General features: G+C 46.2%; 1 protein-coding gene across 4 annotated transcripts in view; it reads right to left on the bottom strand.

Moving 5' to 3' along the window:
- LOC308091342 (anoctamin-9-like) overlaps nt 1–19,811 on the bottom strand; it is a 112,880-nt gene that overhangs the window by 71,883 nt on the left and 21,186 nt on the right. The window lies entirely within an intron of this gene.

The following is a 19,811-nucleotide window of genomic DNA, read 5'->3' as shown; positions in this document are numbered from 1 at the left end:
GACAGAGGAGCATATATGCAAAATGGAGGACCACTGAACCCTGCAGGTGATAAAATGGAGGACCACTGAACCCTGCAGGTGATAAAATGGAGGACCACTGAACTCTGCTGGTGACAAAATGGAGGACCACTGGACTCTGCTGGTGAAAAAATGGAGGACCACTTGCATTATGCATAGGTGTGGTTTTGTTTTTACATTAATAAAACCAATCACCGTGCCAGATGCCATTGCCTTTAAGACCAGGCTGTGCAAGACATTATCCCCAGTGCCCTTACTCTCTCTGTCTCTCTGCCCATGGAAGAGTGAAGAGCAATATGACGTTGGCTTAGAATTAAATTATATGTGATACACAGAATTATTACTCACACATTGTGGTTATAGAGAACTTTAATTTTACACCCTGCGTAATTAACGGGTAGTGGGTATAGTGCCAAGGGATAGTGCAGGACGGAAGATACGGCCTATCGTTTACATGTCTCTGTCTGACAGATACTGTATGAACCTGACACATACATATTTAAATAAATTAAACAATACTGTCCCCTCACGCATTACAAGGACAATATCAGTCACCAGAAACATGGTGCCTTGCTCAAGGACCAGGGGGGAGCCGGGGTTTCGAACCTTCTGATAAGCGGGCTGCTGTACCTCATGTACCTCTATGACAGCCTGCTAGCCTGACAAGGACAATATCAGTCACCAGAAACATGGTTAAAATGGAGTTTGAAGTTCAGAATTGGGCGTGATAATGACACCCCCCCACCCCACAAAATGTTTTGAAGTGAAATGCCCCTTTAACTGCTCCTGATGAGCAGCTTGCATAGAGTTAAAAATAATAGAGAGGGCACCCGAATTCTCCTCCCATCCACTTGCATTGAGTTGCTCACCCAGCGCATGTGCCTATTTGAACCCTCCTTCCGGGTTGGAAATTTGGTGGGCGAGGCCTATTTGGGGCCTCGAACGCGTCACTTCTGTGACGCGTTTTGCGTCACAGTGACGCGTTTTGCGTCACAGAAGCGCGCAGCCCCGTGCGCAAGCTCGTGCGCATGCTCGTGAGTCGAGCCCATTGGTCGAAACCGTTTTCGCGTTCATGTGTTGAGGCCCCAGGCCTGCACTACCATGAATGGCCAGCATGTTCAATTGGCTTCAATGAAACCACTGGGTTCTGGGGGCTTGGCAGCTTGGTGCCTTGCATGGTTTCCTCCTCCATCGGTGTGTGAATGTGATGCATGTTGTGAAGCACTGTGGATAAAGTGCCTTGCTCAAGGACCAGGGGGAGCCGGAGATTGAACCTTCTGATTCCTAAGAGGGCCGCTCTACCTACTATACCACTACCCCCCCCCCCCCCATGTGCTGCTGATAGTGTTAAAGTCACTCTACCGCTACCCCCCCCCCCCCCCCCCCCATGTACTGACAGTTTTAAAGTCACCGTCTTGAAACTAACCTGGTCTCTGATTTCCTGTCTAACGTGCAGACTGCAGTTACACCTAAACCACAGGAAGCAGCTTCTCTGCTGCTCCCACCACACTCCTACAACCTTAAGTTATGTTAACGTTACTTTAATAACAAGACTAAAACCTTTAGTTATGTTAACGTTACTTTAATAACAAGACTAACACCTTTAGCTATGTTAAATTACTTTTGATAAGGTTTGAATAAACTTAAAAAAGTAATAATTAAATAGCAGATCTACAAGTTCACAAAGTGTCGCATTGTAACACTTTCTGAGCTTGTAGATCTATTTTAGACACATCTTGCCAGTTGGTACTACCTCCTGAGCAGGGTAATGAGAACCATGTGAAAGCTAGTTATGTATGGAAACAAACCCAGAACCTGTGAAATGTGTCACCAGTGGTTCCTAAAGCTTTTAGCTCCTGAACCCAAAAGAGACATGTTGATGCTACTGACATGATAGTGTAATGATACTCACCATGATACTGACCATGATACTGACATGATACTGACCATGGTACTGCCATGATAATGACCATGATACTGACATGATAATGACCATGATACCGACATGATACTGACCACGATACTGACATGATACTGACATGATACTGACCATTATACTACCATGATACTGACCATGATACTGACATGATACTGACCATGATACTGACCATGATACTGACCATGATACTGACCATGGTACTGCCATGATAATGACAATGATACTGACATGATAATGACCATGATACTGACATGATACTGACCACGATACTGACCACGATACTGACATGATACTGACATGATACTGACATGACACTGACATGATACTGACCATGATACTGACCATGATACTGATGATACTGAGCATGATACTGACCATATCCATGATACTGACATGATACTGACCATGATACTGACATTATACTGACCACAATCTGGGAACCCATCGTCAAATAAAAAGGAGAAACAGCGCCCTCTGCTGTTTTTCACTTTTGCATTTTACTCTGGGGGGGCTATTAACTGGCCCCATGCTCACTGGAAACCGGGGTTTGTACATGCCTTCAGCCCTCTTCTTCCGGTGGTACGCCTATGTTTTCATTCCCACTAACAATATTTCTCCACGGAACACGAACACCATTTCTCCCAAAGAACATGGATCGTTTTGGTTACAAGCCCACTTGTTTCTATGATGAAAGTACAAGTTAAAATGTGAATATCATAGTATCATAGTGCAGGCCCCAGGCCTGCACTACCATGAATGGCCAGCATGTTCAATTGGCTTCAATGAAACCACTGGGTTCTGGGGGCTTGGCAGCTTGGTGCCTTGCATGGTTTCCTCCTCCATCGGTGTGTGAATGTGATGCATGTTGTGAAGCACTGTGGATAAAGTGCCTTGCTCAAGGACCAGGGGGAGCCGGAGATTGAACCTTCTGATTCCTAAGAGGGCCGCTCTACCTACTATACCACTACCCCCCCCCCCCCCCCATGTGCTGATAGTGTTAAAGTCACTCTACCGCTACCCCCCCCCCCCCCCCCATGTACTGACAGTTTTAAAGTCACCGTCTTGAAACTAACCTGGTCTCTGATTTCCTGTCTAACGTGCAGACTGCAGTTACACCTAAACCACAGGAAGCAGCTTCTCTGCTGCTCCCACCACACTCCTACAACCTTAAGTTATGTTAACGTTACTTTAATAACAAGACTAAAACCTTTAGTTATGTTAACGTTACTTTAATAACAAGACTAACACCTTTAGCTATGTTAAATTACTTTTGATAAGGTTTGAACAAACTTAAAAAAGTAATAATTAAATAGCAGATCTACAAGTTCACAAAGTGTCGCATTGTAACACTTTCTGAGCTTGTAGATCTATTTTAGACACATCTTGCCAGTTGGTACTACCTCCTGAGCAGGGTAATGAGAACCATGTGAAAGCTAGTTATGTATGGAAACAAACCCAGAACCTGTGAAATGTGTCACCAGTGGTTCCTAAAGCTTTTAGCTCCTGAACCCAAAAGAGACATGTTGATGCTACTGACATGATAGTGTAATGATACTCACCATGATACTGACATGATACTGACCATGATACTGACCATGATACTGACATGATACTGACATGATAATGACCATGATACTGACCATGATACTGACATGATACTGACCATGATACTGACCATGATACTGACATGATACTGACCATGATACTGACCATGATACTACCATGATACTGACCATTATACTGACATGATACTGACCATGATACTGACCATGATAATGACCATGATACTGACATGATAATGACCATGACAATGACCATGACAATGACCATGACACTGACCATGATACTGACCATGATACTGACATGATAATGACCATGATAATGACCATGATACTGACATGATACTGACCATGATACTGACCATGATACTGACATGATACTGACCATGATACTGACCATGATACTGACATAATACTGACATGATACTGACATGATACTGACATGATACTGACCATGATACTGACATGATAATGACCATGGTTATTACCATGATAATAACCATGATACTGACATGATACTGACATGATACTGACCATGATACTGACATGATACTGACCATGGTACTGCCATGATAATGACCATGATACTGACATGATAATGACCATGATACCGACATGATACTGACCACGATACTGACATGATACTGACATGATACTGACATGATACTGACATGATACTGACCATGATACTGACCATGATACTGACCTGATACTGACATGATACTGACATGATACTGACCATGGTACTGCCATGATAATGACAATGATACTGACATGATAATGACCATGATACCGACATGATACTGACCACGATACTGACATGATACTGACATGATATTGACATGATACTGACATGATACTGACCATGATAATGACCATGATAATGACCATGATACTGACATGATAATGACCATGACAATGACCATGACAATGACCATGATACTGACCATGATACTGACCATAATACTGACATGATAATGACCATGATACTGACATGATAATGACCATGATACTGACATGATAATGACATGATAATGACCATGATACTGACCATGATACTGACCATGATACTGACATGATAATGACCATGATAATGACCATGATAATGACCATGATACTGACATGATAATGACCATGATAATAACCATGATAATAACCATGATACTGACATGATACTGACCATGATACTGACATGATACTGACCATGATACTGACATGATACTGACCATGGTACTGCCATGATAATGACCATGATACTGACATGATAATGACCATGATACCGACATGATACTGACCACGATACTGACATGATACTGACATGATACTGACCATTATACTACCATGATACTGACCATGATACTGACATGATACTGACCATGATACTGACCATGATACTGACCATGGTACTGCCATGATAATGACAATGATACTGACATGATAATGACCATGATACCGACATGATACTGACCACGATACTGACCACGATACTGACATGATACTGACATGATACTGACATGACACTGACATGATACTGACCATGATACTGACCATGATACTGATGATACTGAGCATGATACTGACCATATCCATGATACTGACATGATACTGACCATGATACTGACATTATACTGACCACAATCTGGGAACCCATCGTCAAATAAAAAGGAGAAACAGCGCCCTCTGCTGTTTTTCACTTTTGCATTTTACTCTGGGGGGGCTATTAACTGGCCCCATGCTCACTGGAAACCGGGGTTTGTACATGCCTTCAGCCCTCTTCTTCCGGTGGTACGCCTATGTTTTCATTCCCACTAACAATATTTCTCCACGGAACACGAACACCATTTCTCCCAAAGAACATGGATCGTTTTGGTTACAAGCCCACTTGTTTCTATGATGAAAGTACAAGTTAAAATGTGAATATCTTTACATGGTTTTGTCGGCTTCGAGGACGTTATTGTTAAATGAGTTTCGGTTTGTTTTCAGTGGGAACCGAGCACACAGACAATAAATCCCGCCCACTACAATTGATTGGCTAAAGCGCAGCCTGCTTCCTGATCTGAAGGCCCGCCCACTTGTAGCCAATGTGCATGGGTTATCAACACCATAGTTATAGAAACCTAGATACCTCATTGGCCTCTGCAGTTCGTTGGAGCGACTGGTATCGCGGTCGCCATTTTAGAGTAGGCAAGCTACCATTCAAAGTGACTACTGGCCAATCACAGCGCGTTGACTACTGGCCAATCACAGCGCGTTGACTACTGGCCAATCACAGTGCGTCTAACTGACTTTTGCTGCGCAGCTGCCTCTTACGAAAAGACCCGCCCCCACCTGCCTCTGATTGGCCTACCGAACGCCCCCTTCTGTGACACACGCGGAAGCTTGCCTACTCTAAAATGGCGCCCGAGATACCAATGCCTCAGAGCCGAAGGAGGCATCTACCTTTATATGTCTATGATCAACACGGCTCCTGACAGATTCAAGCGCAGCTCGAATCTGTTCTTGAGAGATTATACTGACCATGATACTGACCATGATACTGACCATGATACTGACCATGATACTGACCATGATCATTTCATGGTCATCATTTATCCTCCAATAACATTTTCAAATCAAATCAAGTAAAGTGCAAATACAGTACTTAAGTACAGTACTTAAGTAAATGTACTTAGTTCCTTTCCACCGCTGGATATAACCGATGAATGCATAACAAACACATTGACACACAAACAAGTATTAATGTATTAGTATCATATTACTGCCCCTGGATAGGATACAGAGTATATGCACACAAAGTGCCCTGATCAGCAAGGGAGGCCCCCGGTTCGATTCCCAGCCGGACAGACCATGTAATGTGTAATCCCACAACTCTCTTCATATTTCCTATCTCTGCAAACTGTCAAAATAAAGGCTTAAAAATGCTCAAGACAAGATCATGTGTTAATGTGATACTAACTCAAGGTCACAACACAGCTTTATTTATTACATCTAGTCTGAATACAAAATAACATAATGACCTTGAATTATCAAATGCATGTCAAATAAATGACATCATTACATTATTACTGATAGGTTACAGACTGTCACATGTTTGTGAGCACAGAACTTTAATCATTGCCTCTCGCTTTCAGTTGGACATGCGCAATGGCTCCTCTTCAACCAAAGAACACACTGATTTCCTCTCTAGTCAGTAAGAATGCCTTGATGATTCTTGCAGGGGCCCTCATACGAGGTCATTTCGATTATGCATGCTCCTCATGGTATCACAACACCACCAAGGCCTTAAAAACAAGGCTCCAAACATCCCAAAACAAACTAGTAAGGCTACTTCTTGGCCTCAATCACACCCCTGCTCATTTTGCTAGGATTGGATGGCATAGTGTTGAGGACAGAGTACAGCAACTTACAATGGGCCTGGTCTACAAGATACGACACAACATTGGTGAAGAAATACACTCCTCAATGTCAATAATCAGTTTTTAATGACAGAGATGAAGAAGCCCTGCAGTAACAAACAAGCAGATAAAGACATAGGCTAATTACCAAATGCAAAAGTAAGTAGGCTATTTCTAAAGAAAAGGCAAACTAAATAAAGTAACAAAAACGAAATAGTTTCATATGTAGCTAAGGAAGACAAACTTGCAATAATACAGTGTACAGCCTCATATGTAAGTAAAAAGAAGGCAAACTTACAATAATAAAGTGAACAGCTTCCAAGCACAGTAACATGACATGTCTGTCTTTTCATGACGCTAACATAAACAATAATGGCTGCCTACTAACTCAGCCAGACAGTCAACCCAATGTAATGGAGCCCCCTAGTGGCTGGCGGAGCACCCTGCATCCCCCCCAGTCCGTAAAGCTATAAACCATAATAGAATAAAGGACTCAGTCCAGTGTCCAGCAGCCAGTCTCAGGCTCGTAATGCTTAGGCGGCCTCCTAATGCGGCCTGGCCGCGCAGACGGGGGCGGAGACGGCGGCGAACGTGCCACCCGGGGAGATGCGGCCGGGACGACACCGGAGGGAATGGGGTCGCCCTGGGACTCGAGGTCGGAGGCCGGCTCATCAGACAGCAGCGGAGGGGAGGAGCCCAAACCTGCATCATCAGGCCTATCCCCTGACTGCAGAAGGAGCCCACGGGGCACCATCGGGTCTGGGCGGACAGGCAGAGGCTGGCAGACAGGGGGCGGAGGCAACGGCGCCACAGGTTGCTGCGGGGCATAGGGTGTGGCCGGCGTGTAGCCACGGAGGAATCGCCGGTTGCGCAGAGTCAGGCGGCCTGAGCCATCCACCTTAACCCGATACTGGTCATGACCAAGCGACTCCACAACCACTCCTGACCTGTCCCACTTGGTAGGGCTGGGGCCCTGTTGATTCTGGAGAAACACCCTCGCACCAGGTGCCAACGGGCGGAGTGGCCTCGAGTGAGTCCTCAGCGAGTCGGTGGTACGGGACATCCGAGTCCGGAGGGCATCCTCCTTCGCCCCCCACGCCTGACGCCAGAGTGGACGGACACGAGAGTCCGAGAACTTCTCAAGCTTGTTGACGAAGGAAAGCGAACCTCGAAGCGGGCGACCATAGATGATCTGTGCTGGCGAGAGGTTGCAGTCAGGGTCAGGTGTGTTGCGCAACTGTAGCATTGCACGCAGAAAGCGATCATGATCGAGACTGCCAGTCGGGCCAGTGTTGGACATCAGGAGACGCTTCGCAGTCTTCACGGTGACCTCCGCTCTCCCGTTTGACTGCGGGAAAGCGACAGAGGACACACGATGCCTGACATCCCACAAGCGGAGGAAGTCTTGTGTCTGGCCTGCCATGAACTCCGGGCCACCATCGCTAGAAAGCTCTTCCGGTACACCAAAGGAGCCGAAGAACGAACGGAGGTGGCAAACCAGGCCAGCTGAGCCTCCCATATCACTGCCCGCTGTGGAGCACAGGACCTCCACCCAGCCCGAAAGACGATCCCCGACAACCAGATAATGGCGGCCCCCGTAGTCAAAGAAGTCAGCAAACACAGCCTCAAACGGGGTGGACGGTGGCGAGGACGGCAAAGGGGGCGTGGCAGCCTGTGATGGTGCATTGCGGTTACAGTCCGCACACCCGTACCTAGTGGCCCGGATGGCCTCTGACATCCCAGGCCAGTAGACAATGGCACGGGCGCACTGCTCCATCGCCGAAATCCCCTGGTGGGCTGCGTGGAGGTTGCGAAGGACTCTGTCACGAAGGGATGGAGGGACAACGACGCGGTCACAATACAGTAGGACGCCATCCTGTGCGTAGATGGAGCCACAGACTGGCGACAGATCGGTCAGGGCGGGGTCGTTCGCGTCGATCTTATCCTCGTGCTCAATCAAGTACAGAAGGCGGCTGAAGCACGCGTCGGCTGCAGTCTCCCGTGCAAGGACGGACCAGGAGATGGCACCGAGCTCACATGCATCGTTGCGTATGGAAGCCATAGGCGCGGACTCCACGTCGTCAGGCATGCCCGGTGACCCAAGCGAGAGGCCATCCGCCGAGCCGGAGGGAGAGGGATGTCTGGAGGTCGCATCAGCAGCACAGTTGCTCTTGCCCGGCAGGTGCATAATGTCGAAGCGCCAGGGGAGGGAGCGCTGCTTGAGTCTAAACAGACGTGAGTTCGTAATCTCATCCAGCGTGCGGTCGCCGAAAATCTTCACCAAAGGCTTATGGTCGGTAACCACAACAAGGTTGTCACATCCCTGCGTGAAGTATCGTGTTTGCTCCAGACCCCAGGCCATGGCCAGCGCCTCTCCTTCAACGGCCGCATAACGCTGCTCCGCAGGGGACAGGAAGCGTGAACCGGCGAGGGTGATCCTCCATCCTCCCGGGCAACAGTCCGGCACGCCCGAGGTGCAGCTGCAATGCTGTTGGAGCAGAAAGTAACCGATACCACGCCTGGACCAGTCGGGACGGAGGCAGGTGCGCCTCCGCATGTCGTAGATCTCCACGCCCTCACGGATGGCTTCAATGATGGCACATTTGGATAATTGGAAGGCTTCCTCCAATTCGGGAGACCACGAGAATTTACAGCGTGGGCTGAGAAACGGCTTGAACGGGGCCATTGTGTCGCGCAACTGGGCATAGTTGGCCACCTGGTTGACAAGGCCGAACCAGCTCCTGATATCCGTCGTAGATTCCGGAGCAGGGAAGTCCCGGATAGCATCCAAGTACTTAGGGAGTGGTTCGATAGTAGCGTCCGACACCCTGAAGCCAGCAAAATCAACGTCTCTCTTCGCGAACTGGAACTTATCCGGGTTCAACACGATGCCTGAGCGGCCGACACGTGTCAAAAAGTCAATCGTCCTCCACCAGTGCTGCTCCAGTTCGGTGTCGTAGTGGATAGTATCGTACACACAGCGTTCCTTGCGCTCAAAGTCTGAGATGACAGCATCAAAACGGCGGTTGTAGCCATCCCCCGACGACAGGAAACCCTGTGGCGCCCTCGTGTAGCGCCAGCGGCCAAAGGGTGTGATAAAGGTGGTCAGATGACGATCCGACTCACGCAGGGGCACACTGTGGTAGCCATTCCAGGCGTCCGTGACAGTCTTCCAGGTGCCCTTCGGGATACGACGCGCGAGGTGGAATGGAGATTCAGTGGCGAAAGTCTCACGCCTGCAGAACTTGTTGAGAGGTGAGATATCCACAGTCCTGCGGGGGGAGCCGTCATGCTTCCGAGTGACCACCATGCGATGGCACCACGACACCGGTTCACCATATGGCACACGTTCAATGACACCAAGGGCCTCGTCACGGAGAAGGTCATCATGGACTCTCTGCTGCCAGTGTAGAGGTACCACGGCTGCGGTGTGGCATGCCTTCGGTGTGGCTGCAGGGTCCATGTGTATTTCGATGGGTGGCCCTTCCATGCACGGCAATGCCCGATGTGGGCAAGTGTTGAAGGTGGACGAGGCGTATCTCTGGAGTAGCCAATCCTTCATCTGGCTGTTGTTCTCCGGTGTGCAAGAGAATGGTAGGGCCGCAGGACGTGATGGAGGGACCGTACGCTGGGGACATGAACACTGGGAACCATGAGGGTCACTCTGGTCAGTGCAGCCGCCGCTGGTCGACCTCACAGCAGAGATGGACAGAAGATGGTTTGGCGTGTGCGGAATGGCGGGCCCATACTCATCTTCGGGTCCCCTGCCGATGTCCCCTGATGGGAAGTTCTGAGGTAAGAGGCCGAGGTTGAGCAACGAATCGTAGGAGAGGTACATGGCCTGGACCGAGCTGCTCACATACACCATGGAACGGCAGGACGTGACTTCACCGCTGCCGGAGGTAGTAGAGAGCCTAGCGAAAAAAGCACCCTCAACAGCTATAGGGGAGTGGTTGGCGGCCGACATGTTGAGGCGGACGGGACGCAGGTCGTCACGCGAAAAACCACAGGCGAGGAACTCTGCAAGAGACCAGAGGTCTGACTGAGCACCAGTGTCCGCAATGGCAGATATCCTCGCCACGCCGGCCGAGCCCTGACCACTCAGTCCGACTGGCCTGTCAATAGAAATAGTGATCGGAGCTCGAGGGTGGTCCCTTGTCCTCGCTCGCCTCCATTCGCCCTTTGAGAAGATGTGATGCTCGAGAATGACAGGTGTGTTGGCATGGCCCCCGCGCCGCTGGCCAGGGCGGGCACTAGACTGAAGAGATGCATTCTGGGAGATCGGCTCCAACTCCATTGCGGCCTGTTGACTGCCGGCGGAAGCCTGTGGTCGCCTCCTGCGTCGGCGGGCCCTAAAACAGTCAATGCAAAGCTGGTGAGACTTGGTGTTCCATCCGCGAGGCCCCTCTGTGAAGACATTAAAGGTACCCTTGCACTCCTGGCATGAGGCTACCCTCGCCCTGTCCGCCGGGCCTGGGGTCAGGGCGGGGCTCACCTGTGGGCTCCTCTTCAAGCGCTGGAATGACGAGACGGCTGACAGGGTAGAGGATGGGAGAGCATTACGGGCCATCTCCTTGTTCTCGACTAGTGCAACCACGTCGTTAACTGGCATCTGTAGGATGTCAGGTGTCCCCAGCGCCTCGCGGCGTATGTCAGAGTCATATATCCCATTAATGAGAACATCGCGGATAATATGGTCAGTATAGTCCACTGCCTCGCCACATCCACACGCCGCAACGTAGGTACATGTCTCTGCTTTCCCCCGCACCCTAGCAGTGAAGGCGCGGAAGGTCTCGTCGCGTTCCTGGCGTAACTGAAGCAGTTCGGTGCGCAGTACACATGTGGCGACTGGAATGACTGCTAGAGAGCGCATGGCGGCGATGAGATTCGGCAAAGTCCCTGAAGCGACGGTGGGATCAGCTTTGAGCAGGCTGTCACCGAGTTCGGTCCCAGCGCACTGGAAGAGCTGGAAAGGGGCCTGGGCATCTCTTATGCCCGAGCCGGTGCGGAAGACGTCCCAACGACGGATGAACACGTTCCATTCCTCAATGGACACACCCACGTTGACCCTCGGCCGGTCCAGTTTCGGGCCCTGAGGGGCCGGGACCTGGGGTGGAGCGGCCATGACAGGGGGAGCACTCGGATGGGCAAGTCCATGATTTGTCAACAGAGCAATGGCCAGAGCTTCTGACACGTCGTCCGTCTTGAAAGGGCAGCCAGGGGCGGAGCATTCAACAATGACCATGGCTTCTTCGTGAAGAAATACACTCCTCAATGTCAATAATCAGTATTTAATGACAGAGATGAAGAAGCCCTGCAGTAACAAACAAGCAGATAAAGACATAGGCTAATTACCAAATGCAAAAGTAAGTAGGCTATTTCTAAAGAAAAGGCAAACTAAATAAAGTAACAAAAACGAAATAGTTTCATATGTAGCTAAGGAAGACAAACTTGCAATAATACAGTGTAAAGCCTCATATGTAAGTAAAAAGAAGGCAAACTTACAATAATAAAGTGAACAGCTTCCAAGCACAGTAACATGACATGTCTGTCTTTTCATGACGCTAACATAAACAATAATGGCTGCCTACTAACTCAGCCAGACAGTCAACCCAATGTAATGGAGCCCCCTAGTGGCTGGCGGAGCACCCTGCAATTGGGATCCCCGTGTATTTGTCAAAATACTTCCAAAACGTTAATGAAGTCCACGATCATAACATCAGAGGCAGCTCCACGGATCATGTTCAACACAGATTTGGCTCAACAAAGGGAATGAACTCTTTCTCATGCTATGCTACAAAAATGTGGAATGCCCTACCAAAAGGAGTAAAAGAGTGTAAAACCCTACTAAAAAAGACTGCCCTAAAGAAACACCTTCAGGAGGCTACAATTCGAAAATGGACGCTGTCAAAGTTTTAACCTAAGTTAGGTTAAGACTTTGACACCTAACCTAAAAAGATAGGAGCCCTCTTGGACGCATATTTGTGCCTAAGCTAATACACACCACCAACCTCTTGGGGGCAGCATACACCTCATAACAGAGACTGACAGACAGCAATAATAAATGAATGATATTGATGAGTACTAGCATTGCCTAAACACAGACAGTATGTGTAAACACAGTAATTACATGATGGAAAAAGAAAACTATGTTAAATCACTGCAGACAACTCCATTTGAGAGAAGAACACTGCCAGAGAAATTAAGAATTAAAGAGCTTGGACCTGATCAACATGATGTCAACATCACACAAAAAACTAAGGACAGAGGAAGACAATATACAAGGTCATTTTCAAAGAGCTGGTATAACAAGAAGGCTTGGCTAACTGCATGTAATCATCCCAAAGCTTTATCTTGCTTTCCCTGCCTCCTTTTTCAAACAGCAGGGTCAGACCCAGCATGGATTAAGACTGGAGTGACAGATATAAGGCACTTATCAAATAAAGCTGAAAAACATGAGCAAACCTCAATCCACATAGTGGACCATTACCTCGGTGAACTTGGAAAAGGCCGGCATTGCAGTCACGTCGGTGAGTGAATTCCCGTCTAATCCCAAGAAGACATGTTTGGAGTGGTGAGTGGTCTGAATGAAGAACTGACGAGCTTAGCGGTTTGATCAGCTCTACACAGGATCCCACGCAGAACAGTCCTCTGAACTAAGACTCTTGCACAATAGTGTAAACACACACAATAGTGTGAACAATGAAATAAGCCAAAGGCTTCGGTTCTAAACAGTGACCATGCATACTGTGTATGGGGAGACACCACACAAAACCACACAGTGAGGCAAGAAGTCCAAAGTCAATGTTCTTTTATTCAACCTCATACTAATAAAAGCAGAGCAGTGGAATGGGGCAGGGGCGTAGGAGGGGAATGCATACATCCAATGTCCAATGGGGAAAGGGGGTCTTTCAGAGCCGTCCAGTGTTAAAAGCCATTTAAAACTGTAAGATGCAGAGTCATTAAATGCCATAGGTTCCACCAGTGTCTAAAATCTAATCACAGCAGAATAAAGTAAAGTGTCTTGTGCTTCTACTTCCCTTTACAATGGGGGGTCCGGTTGGTTCCTTCTAACCTCTTCCAAGTCCTCCTCTTCCTCCTCTGTCCTTACTAGAAGTCTGAGCATCTCTGCATGCAGGAGAATCTGCCTCACTCTGCAACAGTGGCTGTTAAATAGGAAGAGCCTTCCTAATTAGCTCATGCCTTGCACCTGTTCCACACAATTATCCAATGGGAGTCCTCCATGCTGACCTGCTGACACTGCTACCATAGACTGGCTTCAAAGCACTGCAACTCAAAATGAAATAATAAAGAAAAGCAAACATGCACAAAAAATCAAAAGGAATAGGAATTGAAAAGCCAGCTATAATACAAATGAATAAGCGGTCAGCATGACACTCTCACACCACACACCTTTCGGTGCCCGTCCCGGGCACATTACCTGTTACATACGTTATATTACATATACATATATTATATATACATTACCAGCATGACAGATACACATGGGATAAGAGAATGTGATCTACAGTATATAGGCTATATAATAAACAAGATTTACTGCACTGAATGATCGCTGCATATACTTGTACACAGTGGTGTAAAGTAGCTAAGTACATTTACTCAAGTACTGTACTTAAGAAAATGTTTGAGTTATTTGTACTTTACCGGAGTATTTCCAATTTTCAATACTTTTACTTCTACTCCACTACATCTCAGAGGCAAATATTGCACTTTTACTCCACTACAGTTTTTTGACAAGTTTAGTTACTTTGTAGATTTTGATTATTATTACATAACATATACCACTTCAGCCCTATATACTTTTGGGCCATTTGTAAATAGCAGATCTACAAGCTCACATTGTGAGTTTGTAAATCTGCTATTTTCGAAGGATTTTATATTTTTGAAAACCTGTGAAACGGGACATTCTGCAGAATGAGTACTTTACTTTTGGTACTTTAAGTACATTTTGATACCAATACTTTTGTACTTTTACTCAAGTATATTTTTGAGAATATGCAGAACTTGTAGATCTGTTATTTCAGATCTGGAAAGAGAGAGAGAGAGAAAGAGAGAGAGAGAGAGAGAGAGAGAGAGAGAGAGAGAGAGAGAGAGAGAGAGAGAGAGAGAGAGAGAGAGAGAGAGAGAGAAAAAGTAACATCATCTGGGTGGCCAACCTTCCATGCCTTGTATTAGAAAAAGACATTTGCCATTAATCTTCCAAACCTGGTTTTGTGGAGAGGCACACACACACACACACACACACACACACACACACACACACACACACACACACACACACACACACACAGGGGAGAAGAGGAGGGAGAGGGAGGTAACAGGCAAAGCGGTCTGAGAAATAAGCAACTGTATTTCTGCCACGGATGCCACACCCCACAGAGAGAGAGAGAGAGAGAGAGAGAGAGAGAGAGAGAGAGAGAGAGAGAGAGAGAGAGAGAGAGAGAGAGAGAGAGAGAGAGAGAGAGGGCATAATTACATGGAACACAGAGACCTGCCTTAAAGCCACATGAAGGCCTCTGGCCGCCCTGCTGCTACTAAATCTGACTGGGAGAAGTTTAAACACCCAATTCCTGGAAGCACTGATCATGTGACCTTTCATCATCAACCATATAACCTTCACTGTCTCTCCTGCCTGCATCTTCCAACTGATTTGTTCTTATTTTCATCGTGTATACGCCTCCAAAACGTGGAAGATTCCCAGTCTGGCTGCTTCTCTGTGTAGCCTATAACTTTAACCTAACACTCAGTGATTATCTCTGCATGTATTTCAGGAACTACTGTACTCCCACCACATTGTGCAGAGATGTTGCAACAGCCCTATTGCAGTGCGGTGTAAAGTAACTAAGTACTTTTACTTAACTGGAGTGTTTCCAATTTTTCTTTTACTTGTACTCCACTGCTTCTCAGAGGCAAATATTGTGCTTTTACTCCACTACGATTATTTTAAAACTTGAGTTACTAGTTACTTTGTAGATTTTGATTATTATTACTAAACCACTTCAGCCCTAATATACATCTTGGCCTGTCAGGTGATAAGAAGCGGCTTGCTAGCTCCTCATGCGTTGAAGGAAGCATGAGCTCAGGTCAGGGCTCTCCCCAGGCTGGTAGTGGGAGAGTAGCACCCAGGATTACAAGCTAAGGCAATTGGCACCGGGTGAAAAAAATGGGTTACGAAAATCGTGGGATAAAAACATTTTGAAAAAAAAAAAAAAAAAAACTCTCTCCTGGGTAAATAAAGGTAAAACAAAGAAAAGAGGGAAAAAAAGGTCCCAGTCCTTCTACAGGTGGTGAACTGGGTAGCCATTAGCCAGGGTGCAGTTATTCAACCAGCCTGTCACTCTCAGAATGTAGGGGGAGTGTTGAGGAGTTTAGGCCCATGGTGACTGTGGAGCTCTTCTTCAGGGGCACCGGACTGGCAGAACATCTCTGTGACGTAGTGATGTGTCGTTCATGATCGATTCCTTTAAAAGAACTAGTTCACGAAAAAAAAAACCCCGCTCCCGTGATGGTGTTTTACACATATTATAAAACATACATTAACCACTTTAGCCCTATTTTATACCTAGGCTATTTGAAAATAGCCAATCTACAAGCTCACAACGCGTCGCGAGCTTGTAGATCGGCTATTTTCAAAAATATTAGTACTTTTACTTTTGGTACTTTAAGTATATTTTGATGCCAATACTTTTGTACTTTTACTCGAGTACATTTTGAACACTAGAAAATAGCGCTACTGAACGAGAACGTGAACGAATCATTTGAACGAATCCTTGCCGTGAACGTGAACGAAATCGCTCGTTCACTGAAATGAGCCTTTTTTCCCACCACTACTGTGACGTGGTCATCACCACTCTCTGCTCTGGCCCTGGAGTCAGGGAATGGACCCCCCCCCCACATGTAATAACACAAGATAACACCTCCATCCTCCCCATCAACACATTCCTATAGTAAATACTAAATAACAACATAAATAATGGGGTTCGCTCCAACATGGCACCAAGGACAATCAAACCCTGAGGCATGCTGGGAAGGATAAGTCTCTCCTCTCTGACTCCATCTTATGCACACACCCTGTGATGCTACAATCTCACTGCTCTGTGGGCTGTTTATGTCTTTATATTTATATTTCATTTTTGTTCTTATACTCTTATTTTTCCATTCTTATTCTCTTATTCTGTGTTTAAAGTAACTGCAATTTGTGGGAAGGTTGCACAAAACAGAATGTGTGAAGTGACAACTGTGTTGAGTTGAGTTTGCTGTTTCCCAGTGTCCCACTCTGTTTTTGGTGGATGAATTTATCAGGTGCCCACTTTGTTTTGGTGGATGAATTTATCAGGTGCCCACTCTGTTTTGGTGGATGAATTTACCAGGTGCCCACTCTGTTTTTGGTGGATGAATTTATCAGGTGCCCACTCTGTTTTTGGTGCCCAGATGTCACAAGTGTCCACTCTGCCTTGGTGCCCAATAGGCCCGGGTCCATGTGTTTTTTTGTCAGAGCCAAAGGGAATGCACCCTAACCCTCTGTACAGAGTGGACCTCTGACCTATAGGCCTATTGCACATATAAACAGAGCTGCTACATTTAAACACATTTGAAATCTGAGGCTTATTGTATGTGCCACTATTTTAAATAGTTTTGGGGGAAATGCTGCTAATGGTCCCAAAAGTGACTGCAAACTCCTGAAAGATTTGTTTCAAAAAGCTTTATACCCGTGCCAACAACATGTGAATAGGCTATAACTTTGCATTGTGACATAGCTCTGTTTAAAAGGATAGTTCGCCCCCTAAAATTACTTTTTTTCTATGGATTAGTCGTCACCCCATGGAGACTTGAATTCATGGATATTTTTTTGTTTTTGTCTCATTCCTAAGCCAATAATTTGATGACCGGCCGAGGTTCTGGTAGGAGACACAAAAAATATAATAAAAATATCCATGAATTCAAGTCTCCATGGGGTGACTAATCAATAGGAAAAAAGTATTTATTTGGGTGAACTATCCCTTTACACAATGCAGTACCCCACATAGCTATATTTCCCCCCTTTTTTTTGTTTCCTTAAATTGATTTTATTATGTTTGTGACACTTGCTTTGGCAATGTATTCTCATGCCAAATAATAAAAGCTCCTTTGAATTGAAAATTTAATTTATTTTCATAGACTCATAAATACACAGCTTAGTGTTGTTTGCCCCAGTCAGTCAGTGTGCTACTCCTCCATGATGAGGCATCACATTACTATGGCATGAATCCATAGAGGTCTGCCAAGAAGACCCGCCCACAAGGTCCTCTCATTGGTCCTTCACTATGGAACAGACAAACTGAATGAATGAATGGGCGATACTAACTTTATTTACATTTTCCCTACATTTATGATGCCAGACAAATGTTTTGAGACGCGAGGGCTCTTGTTTTATTTGTGTAAGCAAAGTTTTACGTAGGTTTATCACTGTCAAACGTCTTAAAGATATTTTAAAAAGCTGTTTTTGTCGAGTTCTGTGAGTTTGAGTGTGGGAGTGACTGACTGACTGACTGACTGACTGACTGGGCACAAATGTTGTGGGATGAGTCTGAAGGGTTGTTTATAATTATAGGATACTTAGCTGGCGTTGCGTATAGTAAAATTGTGAGCTTGTAGATTGGCTATTTTTCGATGCATAAATCAGACCTAGCTCTGGTCCATAGCGTTAGTTGCTCCACTGCGCCCCCTACAGATCTGGTCAATAAAAAAGTTCCATTGGCCCAATCTGTAGGGGGCGCAGTGGAATAACTTAAAACATTTTTTCCATCTGGTGAAATATTTTATTTTCTGCCCAAAAAGTGTGTTTTAGACGTGAGGTGGGGGCTCAGAGTGTTGCCACTAAGTAGAGTAGGGTTTAACATCTTAAATCCGTCTTTGTTTTGGTGAGTAGCGAAAGTGTATTTTGTATGTTTTACTAAAGACGAGATGCTGCGCTACCGGGGGTGTTCAGGCAACGGCTGAACAGTGACACAGCATTAAAGGAAACTCCGTCTAACACTATGGACCAGAGCAGTGTTGCCAAATTGTGCGAGAAAAATAAGCAACCAGGTCTATGAAAACAAGCCCAAAAGAAGCCATATGAGCACTTTAACCTAATATACATAGGCTATTTGAAAATAGCAGATCTACAAGCTCACAACGCGTCGCGTTTGTGAGCTTGTAGATCTTCTAGTTTTTTAAAACAAGTGGAAATTTAGGAATCTCTGGCCCAAAATATTTTTTGAAAGTTGGGTCTAATACATTTGGGGGTCCCTGACATGAAAATGTTCGAGAACCACTGGTTGGAACAAGCTAAAGAAAACGCAACTACCAATGAATATTCACAAGCAACTTTACAGAATAAGCCCAAAGTAGCTATTATTAAATTACTATTTTTATGCATTTGATGTATTATGTGTATTATGATGTATTATCTTGTGTCCTCCCTTGCTTACTGTGTGTGAGTCGCTCTGGATTAAGAGCGTCTGCTAAATGCCTAAACTACAGTAAACTGTAAAGTCGCTTATAATAAGCGGACATGGCAACACTGCTTCTAACGCAATGAAATCAGACCTAACGGGCCAGTCAGGGAGCCCCGCCCCCTTAATGTAGAGGTACCAGAGCAGACCCGACAGACGCAGGAGTCAGTCAGACAGACAGAGAGACGGTGAGACGGTCAGACAGACAGTCTCTACTCTCTCAGTCTACTCTGTCCAGGACAGAGAGAGACAGATTTACCGTAAATCATTTCTTTTCGGACCAGAGACTGGGACCATAAAACGGAATATCATTGAGTGTATTATTTCTAACGGGACATCAAGATGAAGAGAGTGAGGACAGGAGACCAGACTCTCATAGAGATGAGTCCCACAGACTGTT

The sequence above is a fragment of the Gymnoscopelus braueri genome, assembly GCF_963280865.1.
Source record: "Gymnoscopelus braueri genome assembly, chromosome: 9".
Taxonomy (NCBI): Eukaryota; Metazoa; Chordata; class Actinopteri; order Myctophiformes; family Myctophidae; genus Gymnoscopelus; species Gymnoscopelus braueri.
Note: the sequence above shows the minus strand (reverse complement) of the source record. Positions and strands in the feature narration are given on the sequence as shown.